General features: G+C 37.5%; 1 protein-coding gene across 4 annotated transcripts in view; it reads left to right on the top strand.

Moving 5' to 3' along the window:
• EPM2A (EPM2A glucan phosphatase, laforin) overlaps nt 1-22,315 on the top strand; it is a 345,250-nt gene that overhangs the window by 710 nt on the left and 322,225 nt on the right. The window contains exon 1 of one of the 4 annotated variants that reach the window (XM_054686379.2): nt 13,804-14,059. The exons of the other annotated variants lie outside the window; for them this stretch is intronic. The gene's annotated coding sequence lies outside the window, so the exon portion shown is untranslated. Of the gene's footprint in view, nt 1-13,803; nt 14,060-22,315 lie in introns of those variants that run through there. 4 annotated transcript variants of the gene reach the window in all.

Genomic DNA, 22,315 nt, shown 5'->3' with positions numbered 1-22,315 from the left:
TAGACCCGTATAGCGCTCCCGGCCGCCTTTCCGCCCACTCTGTTGCCTGCCCCTCTGACCTGGTTTCCGCACACCCAGTCCTCAGCTTCTTTCCAACCGCGCCTGCGTCACGGGCCAGTGCCCTTCGTCTCCCGCCCGGGGCCCCCTTCGCCCTCCGAGTGCCCCTCGACCTCCGAGTCCCCTCTTCGCGGGTCCCTTGGCTGCCCGGCCGCGCGCCGCTGATGGCTTCAACAGCCCAGCTCCGCCTTAGTTGGGTTTTGTGTCCTCATTTTCCTGCTCTAATTCACTAAAAAAAACCCCAAACGACCCAACCAACGAAACTAGCGTTTTCGCTAATCCTAGACAGCAACGTGCTACTTAGATTTTTTTCATAGATATTGAGAATGAACTAATGGAAAGACGTTGAATATTTCCCTTTTTGGATTTTTTTTTTCTTTTTAAATCCCAGATATATGACAATTGAGACATGACCTGATTTCTTAAAATACTAAAACAATACATGCTGGTTGTAAAATAATAATAAAGAAATGTACATAGTGAAAACTTACAGTGTTTCCTCCACACATCTTAAGCACACTGCTTGTACACATTTATGTATGTGATATATGCATATACTTTTTTTTTTTACAAAAATTATATAGTAATTCTGAATTTTTGCTTTTCTTGGCTAACAATATGTTAGGGACATCTTTCACTGTCACTACACGTAGATATGTATTTTACATGTAGATGTATATTTTAAATGGCAACAAATTATTCTGCATCTACCAATGTGCATTTAGGTTCTTTTCAGTTTTCCTCTGTCGTAAACAGTAGTGGCTTAATTGAAATTCCTTTTACAGGTATCTTTGAACATTCGGGAGTGTTTCTGCAGAGTGGATTCAAAGAAGTGAAATTATTAGGTCAAAATGCAGTCATTTTTTTTAACACTTCATTAAAGACTGCTAAATTATGCCCTAAAAGGGTGATAACTAATGTCGGCTCCCGCCAACAGTGTCTGAATTGAGACAGCCCCTTTCTTTAAAGGAAATGTGCAAGGTTGTAGACTGGAGTGGGTGTGGCTCAATAGTTGAAGTCAATGAAATGAATGTCTCTTTAGAAGTTTATATGAAAAAAAAAATGGGCCATTTAGCCTGTAATGATGTAGAAACAAAGAATCAGTAAAGAAGATAGAGTGGAATGTGTTTATATATTATCCTTGTTCTCCTTTTCTACCTCACTGGGCTTATGGTCTGGTAGCATTTATTGGTCTGTTATTTTACCATGACAGAATTGAAGGATACCCTCTTCAGTTTATCCTTTCTTTACAGAGTATTACTATTATTCATAGTATTGTAGAATTATTTTTTAAAATAATATCTGATAATTGTAATAAAAATGGAAATGGTGTGAAACAAACATCTTCCCTTTCCCTAGTTCTTTAGCCTTTCTAATAGTCCTCCCTATGCCGTTAATAGTTTGCTTATGTTGCTATTTCTTAAGGTACCACAAACTTTTGTTTTTAATTTTTCTAATAGTTACCATATAAGTTATATATAATTTTAAAAGTTAAAATTAGGCAATAGATATTGACACCTACTGGATGCCCATAAAATTAACCATCACACCTGTTATGAAATATGAGGAATTTAGCTCAAGTTCACTCTCTGTCTTCTCTGCTGATTTTTTTTTACTATTATTTTCAGTTTTTTTGATAAATATTTTTCTTTACTATCCAAGCAGGAATTATTTTCAGTTTTGTATTAAAAATTGACTGTTGACTTTCTGGGAAGTTACTCCTATAAGAGAAGATAAGAAAAATATTACAATTTCTTCCTGTCTCACTTTGGTTTATTATGACTTTTACATTATCAAGTTTTATATAATTTATATTCTATTTTCTAATTGTTACAGTGCCTTCTTGTTTAAGGTAAATAGACTGATTCTAAACATCGTAAATTAACAGAGAGCTTTATGAGAAGCAGGGTAGCCAAGTGTTTAAGAGCAAGGATTCTGGAGCCAGATTGCCTGGGCTCACCAACCAGTGTGGGATTTGAGGCGTGTCACCTCAGCTCACAATGAAAGGACCAAGCTGCCTAATAAATGAACTGTATTTTGTAGAATAGGATATATATTAAGAACTTACAAGAGGACATGTGGTAAATGTTAAATAAGGGCTAGTTATTATTTTTTACTATGATTATTGGGAAACCACGTAGTGCAATTAGACTCGTAAACGAGGAAATAAAATTTTGTGACATGAAAACTGTACCACTGCAAGGAAAAATTCTCTTTTCTTCACTATAAATCATGTTCAGATTTTACTTAAAATGGTACTAGAATTTGTTTTACTTCATATTTGGACTGTAATGTTCTTCTACAACTTATTTAAAAATTTGTTATTAATTTTTTTAACAGAAGAGTTAAACCAGTTCTCACAATGTCCTAGCTTAATTGCACTACTTGATGAATGCATATTGCTTATTTCTTGGAAATAGAATTTTTTCCTTGAAGAATTAGGATTCCTGTTCTAATTTTCACTTTTCACTAATATATGGCTTTCTGATATATATATATGTGTGTGTGTGTTTCTGATATATGTATCAGTTTTATATAAAATATTGACTGTTGACTTTCTATTACATAGAAAGTTCATTCTTATAATCCTATTATGCAGGAAGTTACCCCTATATGAGAGGATAAGAAAAATAGCTTACTTACACATTCCTCTCCCTTCCTTACTTTGGCATACACACACACACACACACACACACACACACACACACAAGTCTTAGCTGTAAACCTGAGACTTTAAAGAAAACAATCGAACTCCTATGTTAGTTGCACTGTTTTAAATGGTATATCTTCCTCTTTCTTAAAAACCTTAATCATTTCTTTGGAAAATTTTCAAGAAATGGTAAAATCAGAGAGAAAATATCTGAGCCCTCAAATTCCTAAAATGTCTTTATTTGGCTTTCCCACTTGATTGATCATTTGGTACAGTATTCTGGTCTTAAAATAATTTTTCCTTTGAAGACTTTGCCTCAGTAATTTCTAGCTGATAATTATCAGCTGTGGCTGATAATTCTAATGTGAAACTAAGCCCATTCCTGTTAGCAGTCTGTTTTATCACTTGGCACTTGGTTGGCTCTTTAAATTCCAGGAATTGTTTCCTTCAACTCAGGGAAATTTTCTATGATTTCTTTCTCTTTTTTTTGTTGTTCATTAAAAAAATTTCTTCTAAAAAATGACATATATGTGCAGAATGTGCAGTTTTGTTACATAAGTATTATACATGTGCCATGGTGGTTTGCTGCACGTATTGACTCATCCTCTAAGTTCCCTCCCCTCAACCCCCACCCACCAACAGGCCTTGGTGTGTGATGTTCCCCTCTCTGTGTCCATGTGTTCTCTATGTTCAGCTCCCACTTATGAGTGAGAACATGAAGTGTTTGGTTTTGTGTTCCTGTGTTCTCATTAGTCATTGGGCACTTAGGTTGGTTCCATATCTTTGCAATTGTCAATTTTGCTGCTATAAACATACATGTGCTCTGTAGTCAATTGTTTTTTCAGGATGGCTTTTTTATTCTATTGATTTTTCTCCAGTATCTGGTAGTCCTTGGATATCCATTCATTTTTATGAATGAAGGATATGCTGATCAGTAGGGGTAGCTGTGCTGGTTTTCTGTTGAAGTTGTTAGGTTTATTGAAAACCTCCTCTAAATGGGAGAACACTCCATGGAATACTGTGTAATTTGGCAGATTTTGTTAAGGATAAAATTCCGCTCAGGGTGTGTGGCTGGGGAGCCAGCAGGCTTAAGATCGTTATCATTGGCAAAGTAAAAAGAACTTTATCATGAGGTGGGATAATTTAGTATATTTTATTGTTGAATGGAGTTTCCTTTTTTTTTTTACCTCTAGGTCTGTCGTGTGGGTCTGTAGACATCACAGGATTTGTTTCACCCAATCTCCAGCTCCTATACCCACACTAGGGTCCTTTCCAGGAAACCCTTTCCCTACTGTGTTTAGAGCATGCTTATTCCATGTTGGTGATGGGAAGGGGTTGAAGGAGGCAGGTGGGAAACCTTTCTTTCAACTCCTCTCCAGGCTGACATGCGTTTATTTGTTAGGTTTCCTCTTTCATGTTGCTTTTCTAGAAGACCTCCCTAACTACCTACTGATTCTTTCTCGTAACATCTGTTCCTTTTTCTTATATCACTTATTACAGGCTAAAAATCACATTAACTATGCTGGATTGGACTCTTTTGCAAGTAACAGAAACTGAATGTGAACCAGTCTAAAAATAATTTTAAAAAATCAATTCATGTAACCAAACTGACAGAAGCATGGAGTACAGCCTCTCTCTCCTCACTTGCTTTCTGGCTCTCACTCTCTTGTTCTCAGATTTGCTTTTCTCAGGTCTTGGCTTTATTTTCTCAAGATAATTGACTCTGTCAAGCTAGGCTTTCCCACAAGAAGCTCAGGACTATATGCCTAAATTGGATGTCACGTGCAGTGTCACACTGTATTCTCTTGGCTTTTCCCTTAAGGCAACAAGATGGCTGCTGCAGCTCTGTTCATCACATGTGCATTTAGTGGAATAAGGGAGAAGAAGGAAGAGTGGAAGAGTCATCCTTAGGTATTCCCCATGATCTAGGAAGCAAATGTTCACCAGAATACCTCCACACTCCCACTTTGTTTTATGTTTAGAATTGGCCAGAACTATTGTGTTTGACTATCTCTGCTGCAGAAGAGACTGGGTGTGTTAGTCAGTTCTTGCATTGCTATAAAGAAGTGCCTGAGATTGGGTAATTTATAATGAGAAGAGGTTTAATTGGCTCATGGTTTTGCAAGCTGTACAGGAAACATGGCTGGGGAGGCCTCAGGAAGCTAACAAATATGGCAGAAGATGAAGGGGAAGCAGGGACGATCTGCATGGCTGGAGCAGGAGGAAGAGAGAAAGATGGGGAAGTGCTACACACTTTTAAACAACTAGATCCCATGAGAACCTACTCACTATCATCATGAGAATAGCAAGGGGGATGTCCACCCCCATGATTTAATCACCTTCCACCAGGCCCTTCCTCCAACATTAGGAATTATAATTCAGACATGAGATTTGGGCAGGGACACAAATCTAAACCATATCATTCCACCTCCGGCCCCTCCCAAATCTCCTGTCCTTCTCACACTGTAAAATACAATCTTTCCTTCTCAACAGTCCCCCAAAGTCTCAGCTTATTTCAGCATTAACTCAGAAGTTTGCAGTCCAAAGTCTCATCTGAGACAAGGCAAGTCCCTTTTGGCTAGGAGCCTGTAAAATCAAAACCACTTAATTACTTCCAAGATACAATGGGGGTACAGACATTGGCTAAGTACTCCCATTCCAAAAGGGAGACGTTAGTCAAAACAAAGGGGTTATAGGCCCCACACAAGTCCAAAACCTAGCAGAGCAGCCGTAAAATCTTAAAGTTGCAAAATAATCTCTTTTGACTCCATGTCTCACACCCAGGTAACATTGATGTGAGGGGTGGGCTTTCAAGGCCATGGGCATCTCTGCCCCTGTGGCTTTGCAGGGTACAGCCCCCATGGCTGCTTTCATGAGCTGGTATTGAGTGTCTGTGGCTTTTCCAGGCCCACAGTGCAAGCTGTTGATGAATCTACCATTGTCTAGAGGACAGTGGCCTTCTTTTCATAGCTCCAGTAGGCAGTGCCCCAGTGGGAACTCTGTTTGGGGGCTCCAACTCAACATTTCCCCTGTGCACTGCCTTAGTAGAGGTTCTCACTGAGGGCTCTGCTGCTGCAGCAGACTTCTGCCTGGATATCTAGGTGTTTCCAAATATCCTCTGAAATCTAGGTGGAGGCTCCCAAGCCTAAACTCTTGCCCTCTGTGCACCAGCTGGCTTAACATCACATGGAAGCTTCCAAGGATTATGGCTTGCACCCTCTGGAGCAGTGGACTGAGACATATTTGGGACCCTTTTAACCAAGGCTGGAGGTGGAGAAGCTAGGATTCAGGGAGCAGTGTCCTGAGGTTGTACAGGGTAGTGAGGCCCTGGGCCTGTGAAACTATTTTTCCCTCCTAGGCCTCCAGGCTTGTGGTGAGAGGGGCTGCTATGGAGGTCTCTGAAATGCCTTCCAGGCCTTTTCTACATTGTGTTAGCTGTTAATATACAACTCCTCTTTACTTATGCAAGTTTCTACAGCTGGCTTGAATTCCTCCCTAAAAATGGGGTTTTCTTTTCTACCACATGGCAAGGCTGCAAATTTTCCAAGCTTTTATGCTCTGCTTCCCTTTTAAGTATAAGTTCCAGTTTCAGATAATCTCTTTGCTCATAAATATGTGCATATGCTGTTAGAAGCAGCCAGACCACACCTTGAATGCTTTGCTGCTTAGAAATTTCTTCCACCAGATACCCTAAATCATCTTTCTCAAGTTCAGATTTCCACAAATCTCTAGAGCAGGAGCACAATGCTGCCAGTCTCTTTGCTGAAGCACAACATGAGTGACTACTGTAGTTCCCAGTAAGTTCCTTATCTCTAGCTGAGACCACCTCAGCCTGGACTTCACTGTCCATATCAGTATCAGCATCTTGGTCACAACCATTCAACGAGTCTCCAGGAAGTTCCAAACTTTCCTTCATCCTCCTGCTTCCTCTGAGTCCTCCAAACTGTCCCAACCTCTGCCCAACACCCAGTTCTAAAGCTGCTTCCACATTTTCAGGTATCTTTATAGTAATGCACCTCTTCCCAGAACCAGTTTTCTGTATTAGTCAGTTCTTGCATTACTATAAAGAATGACCTAAGACTGAGTGATTTATAAAGAAAAGAAGCTTAATTGACTTATGATTCTCCAGGCTGTACAGGAAGCATGGCTTGGGAGGTCCAGGAAACTTACAAACGTGGCAGAAGGCAGAGGGGAATCAGGCACGTCCTACATGGCTGGAGCGGGAGGAATAGAGAGAAGGGGGAAGTGCTACACACTTTTAAACAACCAGATCTCATGAGAACGCACTTTCACAAGAACAGCAAGGAGGAAGTCTGCCCCCGTGATTCAATCGTCTCTCACCAGGCCCCTCCTTCAACACTGGGGATTACTGTTCAGAGATGAGATTTGAGTGGGGACAAAAATCCAAACCATATCACTGGGAAAGTGCTTTATTTAGGCCAGCACATTCCTTCCCTGAAAAAAATTAGGGTAGTGATTACCAAGAAGAATGAGTAGAGTAGATTTTAGGTAGGCAGCTAACAATGCATGCTACAGTTTAAAACAAAAATATCATGTACAACATTTATTTGTGTATTTATTGGTTTTTGTCTTCTACCAGATTGTAAACTCTATGAGTGTAGGGACTATGTGTATTTTATTCATTCTTTTATATCCTGCAATTGTAGTTGATACATAGTAGCTGCTCAGTAAATATTGGTTGAATGAATAGAGCACAGAACAGAAACAGATGGAGTTTTTTTTTTTTATCATGGGCTAATTACTTCTTAGGTGCTTTCAATTAAATTACCCTTTGTCCTCACAACAACACTGCAAGGCAGATATTCATTTCTCTGTTATATAAATAAGAAGATTGAGGCTTTCTTCTAGGTCTAATCTGCTATGAATCCCATCCAGTGAAATTTTATTTTCAGATACTGTATTTCTCATCTGTAGAAGTTCCATTCAGTATTCTTGTGCATCTTTTTCTTTTGTTCTCATTTAGCTTATGTTTTTCTTTAAATTCGTGACCATGTTGAAGATATAGCCAGCGTCCTTATCTTCTCGTTTCCTTATATATGTCATATTTGGGTGTGGTTTCTATTGACTAATTTTTCTAACAGTTATTGGTAGTATTTGACTACTTCTTTCCATGCCTTTTTGAGTAACCATAGCTGAGCTTTATTTGTGGATTATATTAAGGTATGATAAATTATATTACATGTATTTTTAAGAATAAACTGTTCAGAATAATTTTAGATTTACAGAAAAGTTGCAAAGACAGTACAGAGTGTTCCTATATACTCCTTACCCAGTTTCCTCTGTTGTTAATATTTTATATTAGTATGACACTTGTGATAATTAAGGAACCAATATTGATACATGATTATTAACTAGGATCCAGATTTCATTCATATTTCATTATTTTTACTTAACATACTTTTTCTCTTCCAATACCTTATCTATATGACCACATTACATTTATTATGACTGTGATAGTTTCTCAGACTTTATGTATTTCTGCAATGACCTTAAAAGTTTTGAATAGTATTCATCAGGTATTTTGCAGAAAGTTGCTCAATTGGGATTTTTCTGGTGTTTCTTTCTCATCATTAGACTTGGATTATGGGTTTTTGGGAAGACCATCAAAGTAAAGTGCCTTCCTTATTACATCATATCAAGGATCTATACTATTAACATGACTTACTACCGTTTGTGATGACTTTGATCATGTAGTTGAAGTCATATTTGTTAGTTTTCTCTGCTGTAAAAGTTGTGTTTTCCCCAAATTTCCATACTGTAGTCTTTCAGAAGAAGTCACTGTGCAGTGCTCACGTTTAAAAAGTGAGAAGTTATGTTCTGCCTGCTTGAGGGCAGAATATCTACATTAATTTTCTGGAATGTATTTATATGGAGGATTTGTCTCTTCTCCCTCATTTATTTACCTATTCAATTATTTATATATATAGGAATTCACGGATATTATTTTATACTTCGGTTTAAATATCTTACTACTTTATTTTCTTGTTCAGTTTATTTCAGGTTTGGCCATTGAGAACTCTTTCAGTGACTTCTCTTTTGTGTCTCTTTGACATCCCCCCATCTTTGTGTGTGTGATTTTTAGTTTGTTTTTGAGCACTTCCTTACTTTCTGGCACTACAAGGTGCTCTGAGATCATCTTTTATGTCTCCTTCCTCCACACTAAAATTGGACATTTCTCCAAGGAGCTCTGTTTGATTTTATTGTAGAATGGTATTAGAAATCAAGATCTGGGCAGTGAGTGTGCCTCTTCCTTCTGGGATATTGTTGCTTGTAGGCCTTCTTAGCTGGCAAAACAAAGAAATATACATTTATATTAATTATGTATATATATGGGAAATATATTCTTTGTAATATAAAGTTCTGTGGATTTTGATAATGCACAGTGTCATGTATTCATTATGATAGTCTCATTTAGACTAGTTTCACCTCCCTAGAAACTCCTCTGTCTTGTGTCTATTCAACCCTTCCCACTCCTCAAACCCTTGGCAACCACTGATCTGTTTACCATCTCCATAGTTTTGCCTTTCCACAATGTCAAGTAATTAGAATCGTACAGTGTGTAGCCTTTTCAGACTGGCTTCTGTCACTTAACAATATATTTAATATCTATCTATGTTTTTTTCTGTAGCTGTAATTTCTTTTTATTGCTGAATGATGTTCCATTATATGTATGCTCCACATTTTGTTTATTTGCCTATTGAAAGACATCTTGATTGCTTCCAGGTTTGGGTGATTATGAATAAACAGTGGTGTGCAGATTTTTGTGTAGGTATGAATTTTTATATCAGTGGGTAGATATCTAGGAGTGGATTTGCTGAATCATGTGATAAGACTACTCAGCATTGTAAGAAACTGCCAAACCGTCTTTTAGAGTGGCCTAGTATTTTTCATTTCCACTGGCATAGAATGAGAGTTCCTGTTCCACATTTTCATCAGTGTCGATGTTGTTAGTGTTTTGGATTTTAACTACTCTAATAGGTGCATAGTGGTATCTCATTGTTTAGATGTGCAATTCTGTAATAAATGATATTGAGCATTGTTTCATATACTTATTTGCCATCTGTATATATTCTTTGGGTGTCTGTTCAGATCTTTTCATTTTTAAATTCATGATTTTTAAGAGTTCTGTGTATATTTTGGATACAAGTCTTTGAGAGATGGGTGATTTGCGAATATTTTCTCTTAGTGTGTGACTTATTTTTTATTGTAGCAGTGTCCATTGCAAAACAAAACTATTAATAAAATCCAACAACTTTTTTTTTCTTTCACGGATTATGCTTTTGGTATTGAATAAAAAACCTCTTCTCCAAATCCAAGGGCATCTAGTTTTTCTCCTATGTTATTTTTGGAAGTTTTTACATATGTATATATTTATAAGCCATTTTCTGTTAATTTTTATGTTTTATATAAGGTCTGTGGCTAGGTTCTTTTTGCTCCCCATATGGACATCCACTTGTTCCAGCACCGTTTTTTGAAAATACTGTCCATTATTTTTTAAATTGTCTTTATTAGAAACCACCTGACTTTATTTGCATATGTCCATTTCTGTGCTCTCTATTCAGTTCTATATGTCTGGTTTTTTTGAAACCAGTATCACACTCTGTTCATTACTGTAGGTTTATACTGATCTTGAAATAGTGTAGTGTGAATCTTCCAACTTTGTTCTTGTTCTTCAAAATTGTGTTGGCTCTTGTTGGTCATATGCTTTTCCAAATACTTTTTAGATTCAGTTGTTGACTTGTACAGAATAGCTTGCTGTGATTTTGTGTTGAAGCTATAGATCGAGTTCAGAAGAACTGGCATCTTAACAATATTGAGTTTTCAAACTTATGAACATAGAATATTTCTCCCGTTTTGTTAGATTTATACATAAGGGTTTTTGGTGTGCTATTTTAAATAGTATATTTAGTTTTCCTTAAACAATTAAATTTCAGTTGTTCTTTGCTGATATCTAGGAAATAAATTAACTTTTGTATCTATTGATTTTTGTTTGCATGCTGGCCATTGTAATTTCCATTGTTTCATAGAATTTGGATTAGTTTCTGACAGTTAAGTTACTTGTGGATTAGCTTGTTCTATGTAAGGTTCCTCTTGAAGGTTTACAAAGGCAGGTCTCTAGGAAGGTTAGTGCAGCCCCACTATTAAGCAATGAACTCTGGGTTCTTTACTGAATGCCTCATGTATTCAGTGCCCCAAGATTTCCTCACTTTGTCTGGTGGAGACTAAAATGTTTCCCAGTTCTGTGTAAGCTCTGCAAGTTGTCTGGCTTACAATTTTCAGAAATTTTTCTTTTCTTGCTGTTTGTTCTTTGTATGACTCTGTCAAAGTTTACGTTATGCATCCACAGATTGACATGCAGCCAAAGAATCTAGGAAACTTTTATGCAGATTTATGGACTTCTTTGTCTGCATAGCTTTCTCATCTCTGGTATTTAACTCTCACTTTGTTCTCCCCAAATGTGAGAGTAAAGTCCCACATCCCTATGTCATGGTTTGGAAATGCCCTGAAGTCAGAAATCCATGGCATTTATATCATTCATCTTGTTTGTTTTCTTCTCTTAGGGATTATAGTCCTGTACTGCCCTTTATTCAACATTCAAAAACAATTATTTTATGAATTTTGCAATTTTTCTAGTTGTTCTTTTTGTTGGCAGGAACAGAAATCTCTACTGATTTTAAAAAATTTTGCAGGCAGGTATTTGTCCAGCATATTCTTAAATTTTTTGCAAAATAATAAGTCTTGATTTTGTTATTTAACTTATTTCTAATTTTTTTGGTATACTTGTGTGTTTTTGTGTTCTGTGTGTATGCATATGTATATAGTCTAAACTATATCTTTCTTGTGAAATTAGATTATTTGTTTTGGAACTCTCTTCCTTCATGCTGAAAATCCTTAACTCTAATTATAATGTGCCATTAGATTGACATGTCCCCACTCAGTGATACTCTGGATGAGGTTTTATATTCTTAGATTTTAATGGCCATAAATTCAGCCTTCAAATTATCACTATTTTTTTACTCCACTCTTTCATTTGTCCTGCACAAACTGTAATTTACCTTCATTTCATATTACCTTTTGTGCTACAGCATTTATGTTAGAGCATATTTGATATAAAAATTTTGAATCCTTAAATAATCTATTATAATTTAAGAAGATTAAACAAATCAACATGAAATTTTATGTCTTTAAAATAACACATTTGTTTGCGAAGGCAGCCATAATCAAGTACCGCACACTGGGTGGTTTAAATAACAGAAATTTATGGTTCCACAGATCTGAAGCCTAAAGGCCCAAAATGAAGGTGCCATCAGAGTTGGTTTCTTATGAAAGCTGTGAGGTAATTATCTGTTCCAGGCCTCTTTCTTTGGTTTATAGATGGCTATCTTCTCCCTGCCTCTTAACACCATCTTCTCTTTTTGTCTCTGTGCCCAAATTTCTTCTTATAAAGGCACTAATCATATTGGATTGGGGCCACCCCTAATTACCTCATTTTAACTTTATTACCACTGTAAACATCCTATCTTCAAATAAGATCACATTCTGAGGATCTAGAAGTTAGGACTTTTATATGAATTTTGGGGGACACAGCTCAACGCATAACAGAGTAAATCTTTTCTAATACTTCATTCACCAAATTATTCTAACATTTCGGGTTATGATTTAGTATTCCCTTCTATACCACATTACCTCTACTAGGCATGACATGGAAATTTGGCAAGTAAATTTTAATATCCCATATAGAAACTCTGAGCTCTAGAACTTATTAGGGAGAAGTTCTTTGTGTTTGTGTTGGCTGTGCGGTATCTTTGTATTATCAGTAAGAAGAGAATTGAGAGAAAATGCCAACAAAACTGGGAGGTGAGTAGAGACTCTGTTTATTCCAACTGGTCCTTTTCCTTGACTTTTCTCTTAATTTCCCCATCCTTCTTTTCCAAAATAAATATTCATTTAATGTGTTGTTTCAGCCAAAATGATTCAGAGTTTTTGAGAACATTATCAAGAAGTACATTCAAATCCAAATGAAAAGCCTTTTCCTTTACTCTTGGATTAAACCAAAGTCTTCTACAAATCCAAAATAAAATTATGCCAGACTAAAATAATCCAGGTGTATAAATTGCTACAGTTTCTCATTCTATCTCCCCCCGTATCTGATCTTCCATCATTTACCAGGGTTAATGATAACTGAAATGATATTACTTGTTACTTTTAGATGATTTATTCATGTTCCATAGAAGCAGAATGGAGGTTCTAATATTAGGGCAAATTAAAGAAAGTAGTGTTGCATGCTCACAGGTGAGAAGAGACAAAAGTTATGAATTTTTCCCCCCAAAAGGTAGTAAAGCAGCTACAATGTTATGAAGTGTTCTTTGGTGACCTACCAGAAACAAAATAATAGTTTGAATAAAGTATAAGCTTAAACCAGTATAACATATTTTATGATGTCTAGAGAAATAATAGGCATCTGATAGAGATTTTTTATTTGTGTAAAAATAATGCTTATGTGTTTGAGATGTGAGAGTGAATGTGTTTGAGATATGAGAATGAATTGTGAATGAATGAGAGTGAATGCTCATGTGTTTGAGATGTGAGAATGAATTGTGCTTGCAGAAAGCCAGTAAACAGATAGTTCAATGAGATAAGAGCTGTCTTAGGAGATTGTACCTTTTTCTGAAAGAGCTGTGGTAAGGCTGACAGGTCAAGATTGACTGACTGGCTGGGCCTTCACCAGGTGTGAGAAGTCTTAGTACCATTGTTGGTCCCAGGACTTCTGTTCCAGTAAGCTCATTAAAATGTTTTATTTTTCCAACACCATCACCAATTTGAGTTTCATTATCTGGAATATCTTCTAAGTTTTTTGCTCTGATGCTGGCATCCTGGGCAAAGTCCAGATAGCTCAGGCTTGTAGTGCCGCCAGTACATACAGGAGTGAGAAGCCCAACAGTTTCAATTCCGTGATCTTTGTTTTTAAATGGTAAATTGTAATGCCACATGAATGTAGCGTTTTATCCTGAATTTTAGCTAAGTAAAACTTCAGAGAATTAAGGGAATGATTTTTTTCTCCTTTTTATTTGACAGGGTCTGGCTCTGTCACCCAGGCTGGAGTACAGTGGCATGATCTTGGCTCACTGCAGCCTCCACCTCCCAGGCTCAAGCCATCCTCCCATGTCAACCTTCTGAGTAGCTGAAACCACAGGCATGTTTCACCATGGCCAGCTAATTTTTGTATTTTTTAGTAGAAATGGGGTTTCGCCATGTTGCCCAGGCCTGTCTCGAACTCCTGAAGCACAAGTGATCCACCTGCCTAGGTGACCCAAAGTAATGGGATTACAGGTGTGAGCCACTGCACCCGGTCAGGTTATTATAAAATTATTGTCTTTTAAACCTTAGTCAAAAGGCTCAATACTGTTTCTATGAGCAAAGAGAAATTTCATCATGGTTTGATCTATTACCAACATTTTTCAACATTATATTTGTAGATTTTATGAACTCTGTATGTTAGGAAGAAGTTAGCATAACATTTACATTCATGCCTTTTGCCATAAAATACCAAAATATTACCATCTCTGTTGTTTGGAGTCAGCAAAAGTCTGTCTGTTTGATGAATATGACAATCAGTATTTGGTACAATTCCAGAACTGGAACAATCTGGAACCCCACACATGGAAAACAATATTTGGGGGTCACACTGTTATTTCCATCATCTTCGATTTAGAGCTATCCTTAATTTCACCCATGGACTTCTGAGGTAAAAATAATTCTGAATGTTGTACAAAAAGACATTAGTTTAAAGTGTTGCTTTAACACTTACTAGTTCAGAATAATTATGAGGAAGAATTCACTTAATGTATATGAGTATTGCTTGTAAATGGAAGTAAAACTATTTTATATAAAAATATTGACAATATTTTGTCATTGGTTTGTGTTTCCTAGTTTTGACAATGTCTCATGTTTTCTCTACAATGAAGAAGTATCCCATAAAAGAAATACTTATTTAAAAAGTTCTTTACTCCAGAGCTATGTATGCTGTTTTGCACAGACTTCAGTCTTTACTTAATGTGGTTAGAAGTTTGAATCTGAAATTTTAGCTTGATAATGTTGTCTTTTTATTGTGGTTGAAGAAGTTTTGTTATCTCTTAGAGGGATGTACTTAGAATCCATTAGTGAATCAATCTAACTAGAGATGAGAAATGTTGAGAGATATGATCCAAATGAAACATAAAAAACACTAAAAACTCTTCTAGGTATTCTGGTAATACAAAAATGTGTTAACTTTATTAAACCTCAAATTTTAGTATTGTTTAAATCGTTATTTTGGTATTAACCACTGAGAAGAGATCTCTATTACTTTTGCACCTTCAGTTAGGAAAACTAAAACCCTAACAAATCAGAATCAGTATTTGATTCACTTATTCAACTCATGGAAGAACTTGGAAGCTCAGTTATACACCTGGAATTGTGATAGGTACTGGGATACCAAGATGAAAAATTTACAGCCCTTGAGGTTAAGAGGTATTTTTAGTTGAGGGGAAAAAATGTTTATTGTCAAGTAAGGACTAAAGCAGAAGTCTGAAACCTATATGCAATGTTTTTATTTATTTATTTATTTATTATTATTATACTTTAAGTTTTAGGGTACATGTACACAATGTGCAGGTTAGTTACATATGTATACATGTGCCATGCTGGTGTGCTGCACCCACTAACTTGTCATCTAGCATTAGGTATATCTTCCAATGCTATCCCTCCTCCCTCCCCCAACCCCACAACAGTCCCCAGAGTGTGATGTTCCCCTTCCTGTGTCCATGTGTTCTCATTGTTCAATTCCCACCTATGAGTGAGAATATGCGGTGTTTGGTTTTTTGTTCTTGCGATAGTTTACTGAGAATGATGATTTCCAATTTCATCCATGTCCCTACAAAGGACATGAACTCATCATTTTTTGTGGCTGCATAGTATTCCATGGTGTATATGTGCCACATTTTCTTAATCCAGTCTATCATTGTTGGACATTTGGGTTGGTTCCAAGTCTTTGCTATTGTGAATAATGCCACCATAAACATACGTGTGCATGTGTCTTTATAGCAGCATGATTTATAGTCATTTGGGTATATACCCAGTAATGGGATGGCTGGGTCAAATGGTATTTCTAGTTCTAGATCCCTGAGGAATCGCCACACTGACTTCCACAATGGTTGAACTAGTTTACAGTCCACCAACAGTGTAAAAGTGTTCCTATTTCTCCACATCCTTTCCAGCATCTGTTGTTTCCTGACTTTTTAATGATTGCCATTGTAACTGGTGTGAGATGGTATCTCATTGTGGTTTTGATTTGCATTTCTCTGATGGCCAGTGATGGTGAGCATTTTTTCATGTGTTTTTTGGCTGCATAAATGTCTTCTTTTGAGAAGTGTCTGTTCATGTCCTTCGCCCACTTGTTTTGATGGGGTTGTTCATTTTTTGTGTGTAAATTTGTTTGAGTTCATTGTAGATTCTGGATATTAGCCCTTTGTCAGATGAGTAGGTTGCGAAAATTTTCTCCCATTTTGTAGGTTGCCTGTTCACTCTGATGGTAGTTTCTTTTGCTGTGCAGAAGCTCTTTAGTTTATTTAGATCCCATTTGTCAATTTTGGCTTTTGTTGCCATTGCTTTTGGTGTTTTAGAGATGAAGTCCTTGCCCATGCCTATGTCCTGAATGGTAATGCCTAGGTTTTCTTCTAGGGTTTTTATGGTTTTAGGTCTAACGTTTAAGTCTTTAATCTGTCTTGAATTGATTTTTGTATAAGGTGTAAGGAAGGGATCCAGTTTCAGCTTTCTACATATGGCTAGCCATTTTTCCCAGCACCATTTATTAAATAGGGAATCCTTTCCCCATTGCTTGTTTTTCTCAGGTTTGTCAAAGATCAGATAGTTGTAGATAGATATGCGGCGTTATTTCTGAGGGCTCTGTTCTGTTGCATTGATCTATATCTCTGTTTTGGTACCAGTACCATGCTGTTTTGGTTACTGTAGCCTTGTAGTATAGTTTGAAGTCAGGTAGTGTGATGCCTCCAACTTTGTTCTTTTGGCTTAGGATTGACTTGGCAATGCAGGCTCTTTTTTGGTTCCATATGAACTTTAAAGTAGTTTTTTCCAATTCTGTGAAGAAAGGCATTGGTAGCCTGATGGGGATGGCATTGAATCTGTAAATTACCTTGGGCAGTATGGCCATTTTCACGATATTGATTCTTCCAACCCATGAGCATGGAATGTTCTTCCATTTGTTTGTATCTTCTTTTATTTCCTTGAGCAGTGGTTTGTAGTTCTCCTTGAAGAGGTCCTTCACATCCCTTGTAAGTTGGATTCCTAGGTATTTTATTCTCTTTGAGGCAATTGTGAATGGGAGTTCACTCATGATTTGTCTCTCTGTTTGTCTGTTATTGGTGTATAAGAATGCTTGTGATTTTTGTACATTGATTTTGTATCCTGAGACTTTGCTGAAGTTGCTTATCAGCTTAAGGAGATTTTGGGCTGATACAATGGGGTTTTCTAGATATACAATCATGTCGTCTGCAAACAGGGACAATTTGACTTCCTCTTTTCCTAATTGAATACCCTTTATTTCTTTCTCCTGCCTAATTGCCCTGGCCAGAACTTCCAACACTATGTTGAATAGGAGTGGTGAGAGAGGGCATCCCTGTCTTGTGCCAGTTTTCAAAGGGAATGCTTCCAGTTTTTGCCCATTCAGTATGATATTGGCTGTGGGTTTGTCATAGATAGCTCTTATTATTTTGAGATACGTCCCATCAATACCTAATTTCTTGAGAGTTTTTAGCATGAAGGGTTGTTGAATTTTGTCAAAGGCCTTTTCTGCATCTATTGAGATAATCATGTGGTTTTTGTCTTTGGTTCTGTTTATGTGCTGGATTACATTTACTGATTTGCGTATATTGAACCAGCCTTGCATCCCAGGGATGAAGGCCACTTGATCATGGTGGATAAGCTTTTTGATGTGCTGCTGAATTCGGTTTGCCAGTATTTTATTGAAGATTTTTGCATCAATGTTCATCAAGGATATTGGTCTAAAATTCTCTTTTTTGGTTGTGTCTCTTCCCGGCTTTGGTATCAGGATGATGCTGGCCTCATAAAATGAGTTAGGGAGGATTCCCTCTTTTTGTATTGATTGGAATAGTTTCAGAAGGAATGGTACCTATATGCAATGTTGTGGAAGAAGTTCTTCTGGGTGGGAATTCAGGAGGAAGAAAGCGGTTGGGAAGACTTTATAGTAGGGTTAGTATTTTGAACTTGGTATTTAATGAAAAATAGGATCTTTTCTCATTTATTTTTGTGTTGCAATTATGGGAATAAATACAACAACAAAGCTGTTTTTAAAAATCTGATCTGAATCCAAGAAGAAATGGATGCTCAGGCTCTATACTCCATGTGAGGGAGACAGGAGAAAGGCTGATTTTATTAAAATGGCAAGGAAAGAGCCAAAGTTGGAGGGTTTCAGAGATGTTTAAGCTTTTTGTGGTGGGGCTCCCTGGGTGTGTGGTGGTGATGAGGGGAGAGCTGCATGAATGCATTTTGGGGTGAAGGAATCCTGAGTGAGAAGACTGCCACAGTTGTGAGGAGCGTGGGAATGGCAGCTGCAGGAGGCTGTGGGGTGGCCACTCCAGGATAGGGGTAGGATCTTCTTTCTTGAGACCTGGAGGACGTGGGCAGGGATCACCTCTCTTGCTGCATGGCTTACCTCGAGCAGTCTCTACTGATATTTTTTCTTTTCTGTCAAACATAAAACATCAGACAACTTTCTAGTAAATTTTCTAGGCCACACCAGTGATGCCCTGTCCTGGAATGCATTAGGATCACTTTGGGAGCTTTTTAAATCACAGACCTGCAGAATCTTCATGGGTGGATCCTGGGAATTCATATTTTTTATAACAGCTTGCTGAGATGTAATTCACATACCATAGAATTCATCCATTTAAAGTGCACAGTTCAGTGGTTTTTAGGACACTTAGCCTTCTGTCCCTATGGATTCTGCATCTGTGGATTCAACCAATCTAATATTCAGGAAAAAATTCCGCAAAATTCTAAAAAGCAAAACTTGAATTTGCTGTCTGCCAAGTATTATGTTGATTCCACATGAGTGGAGTGATGTGCTGGCATTGCATTAGGTATTTGATAGTATAAGTAACCTAGAGATGACTTAAAGCAGTGGTCCCTAACCTTTCTGGCACCAGGGACCAGTTTTGTGGAAGATAATTTTTCCATGGACTGGGGAGGTGGGGATGGTTGTGGGATGATTCAAGCACATTACATTTATTGTGTACTTTGTTTCTATTATTATTCCATTGTAATATGTAATGAAATAATTATACAGCTCACCATAATGTAGAATCAGTGGGAGTCCTGAGCTTGTTTTCCTGCAATTAGATGGTCCCATCTGTGGGTTGGAGAAGACAGTGACAGATCATCAGGCATTAGCTTCTCATAAGGAGCCCGCAACCTAGATGTCTCCCTGTCTCCCAAGTGCAGTTCACAATAGGGTTTGCACTCCTTTGAGAATCTACTGTGCTGCTGATCTGACAGGACGCAGAATTCAGCCCGTAATGTGAGTGATGGAGAGCAGCTGTAAATACAGATGAAGCTTTGCTCACTCACTCGCCTGCTTACCTCCTGCTGTGTGACCTGGTTCCTAAGGGAGGAAATTGGCCAGAGGTTGGGACCCCTGATTTAAAGTACAACATATCCTCAAATAACATCTTTCATTTGATGTTGTTTCATTACAATGTTAATGAGAAAAAGATCACTTCCTACCAGGGCCCCTGTCTGCAGAGTCTGCATGTTCTTCCTGTGTTTGTGTGGGTTCTCTCCAGGTCCTTTGTTTTCCTCCCACATCTCAAAGCTGTCCCTGTGCGGTTCTTTGGCATGTCTATATGGTCCCAGTCAGAGTGAGTGTACCTGTGTATGAGTGCCTTGCCATAGAAGGGTGTCCTGTCTAGGGTGGGTGCCTGTCTAGCACTTGCAGGAATGAAATCTGGCCACCCTTGATCCTGAACTGGAATAATTGGGTTGGTAAATGAATGAAGAAATGAATATAAATTATTGTCAAACAGAAATCTGTAAAGTATATGATAATCATACAAATGCTTGACAACAAATAATGTGCTACCAAAGTGCTCAGTGAGCCTCCCTGTTTGTGATCATTTTAGAACTGAGCAGTGGCAGGAGGTGCTCCTTTTTCACTTTGCAAACATTTGTTCCTTGATATAACCCATCACCACGACTATTACCACAGTCACTCACTGACTCACCACTAATTGGTTAAATAATTTTCTTACTTGTTGATGTGGTTTGGCTGTGTCCCCACCCAAATCTCATCTTGAATTCCCACTTGTTATAGGAGGGACCCAGTGAGAGGTAATTGAATCATGAGGGCAGGTCTTTCTCGTGTTGTTCTCGTGATAGTGAATAAGTCTCATGAGATCTGATGGCTTTAGAAGGTGGAGTTTCCCTGCACAAGATCTCTCTCTCTTTGCCTGCTGTCATCCATGTAAGATGTGACTTGCCTCTCTTTGCCTTCTGCCATGATTGTGAGGCTTCCCCAGCCACATGGAACTGTAAGTCCAATTAAACCTCTTTCTTTTGTAAATTGCCTTTCTCAGGTATGTCTCTATCAGCATTGTGAAAATGGACTAATACACTTGTCTTTATTCATCTTTCTTAAATATGTGTATAGCTCACATTTATTTCAGTGTTTAATATGAGAAGTGTTTGTGGTATTTATTGAGAAGTTTGGTGATGTTTTTATGACCAGAAATACGCCATAGAAACTCCACCCTTATTTATATCACTTCGCTATAGTAGTAAAATTGATTTGTTATAAATCATTTCACTTAAAGTCACAGTTTCCAAGAACCTATCTACCATGTTAATTGAGGGCTTACTGCATACAGGAGGATGTGTGTATGTTATATGCAAATACTATGCCATTTTATATCTGGGACTTGAGCATCTGCAGATTTTGGTATCTGCTGGTGGTCCTGGGACCAATTACTCATGGGAACTGAGAGAGAACTCTACATTCACAAAATGTTATGTAACTATCAACACTTATGACATTTTTGCCATTCCAAAATGAAACTCTGTGCTCATTACCAGTCAATCTTTATTCCTCCCTTCCCTATCCTCAGGCAAACACGAATGCACTTTCTGTCTCTAGGGCTTTGCCTGTCCTGGATATTTCATAGAAATGGAGTCATACAATATGTGGCCCTTTGTAACTGGCTGCTTTCACTAATGTTAATGTTTTTGGGGTTTGTACGTGTTGTAGCATGTCTCAGTTCTTCATTAACCCTTATTGCTGAGTAATATTCCATTGTATGGGTGTGTCACATTTTCTTTATTCACTCACCAGTTGATGGAGGTAAAAGCTGTCTTCACTTTTAAAATAATGGTGCTGTGAACATTTGCATACAAGTTTTTGTGTGAACATATGTTTTTACTTGTATTGGGTATGTACCCAGAAGTGGAACTGGTGTGTACCCAGAAGTGGAATATGGTAACTCTATGTTTAACTTTTTGAGGAAATTCCAAACTGTTTTCCAAGGTGACTGCACTGTTTTCCACTCACCAGCAGTGTATGAGTTTCAGTTTTTCCACATTCTTGTTATTTTGTGTATTTTTAATTTTAGCCATTGTAGAGGGTGTGAAATGGGGTCTTATTGTGGTTTTGATTTCCCTAACGACTAATGATGTTGAGTATCTTTTCAGGTACTTATTGGCTGTATGTCAATATGGAAGATACACACATATGTATCTTCTGTACACACATATGTGTATGTATCTTCTTTGGAGAAATGTCTATTCAAATCCTCTGCCCATTTTCAGTGGGCTTATTTGCCTTTTCATTGCTGTGTTGAAAGGGTCCAGGTTTTTAAAATAATCACCTCAGATGACATTGTTCCAGATAATCCTCAGATGGGCAATAGGAAACCACAAAATAAGCAGTCAATGCACCTAACTTGGACAGGACACTGAAGCTTTTAGTGTGAAATGCACGCATTAGTTTCGTACAGTGCTTTACTTCATTGTAACAGGTAAAGAAATCTCAGATTCAGGAAAAGATGTACTAACACATCTGTTACAAGTGGGAGCTTAAAAAATTTGTGGAAAATGGAATTAAAAGATAAAAATAAAAAACACAAACTTTATTTCTCAATGTAACTTCCATCACAGTCAAGACACTTTTTAAACGATGATAGCAGCTATTAGTCTATCCCTAAAGAACTGACAGTTTTAGAAATTAAACCATGTCAATGCAGTCTTGTTTTTACATTATTAACTGAAGAAAAATTGGTGCCCTTTACAGATTTGTTAAGATGAGGAAACAAAAAGAAGTCAGAAAGAGCCAAGCCAAATCAGGACAGTAAGGTGGATGCCTAATGATTCCCCATAGAAACTTTCATAAAATTGCCCTTGTTTGATGAGATGAATGAGTAGGAGCATAGTCATGGTGGAGAAAAACTCTCTGATGAAGCTTTTCCAGGCATTTTTCTGCTAAAGCTTTGGCTAGTGTCTCAAAACACTCATAATAAGCAGATG

The sequence above is a fragment of the Pan troglodytes genome, chromosome 5 (assembly GCF_028858775.2).
Source record: "Pan troglodytes isolate AG18354 chromosome 5, NHGRI_mPanTro3-v2.0_pri, whole genome shotgun sequence".
Taxonomy (NCBI): Eukaryota; Metazoa; Chordata; class Mammalia; order Primates; family Hominidae; genus Pan; species Pan troglodytes.
This window is presented reverse-complemented; position numbering and strand designations above follow the sequence as displayed.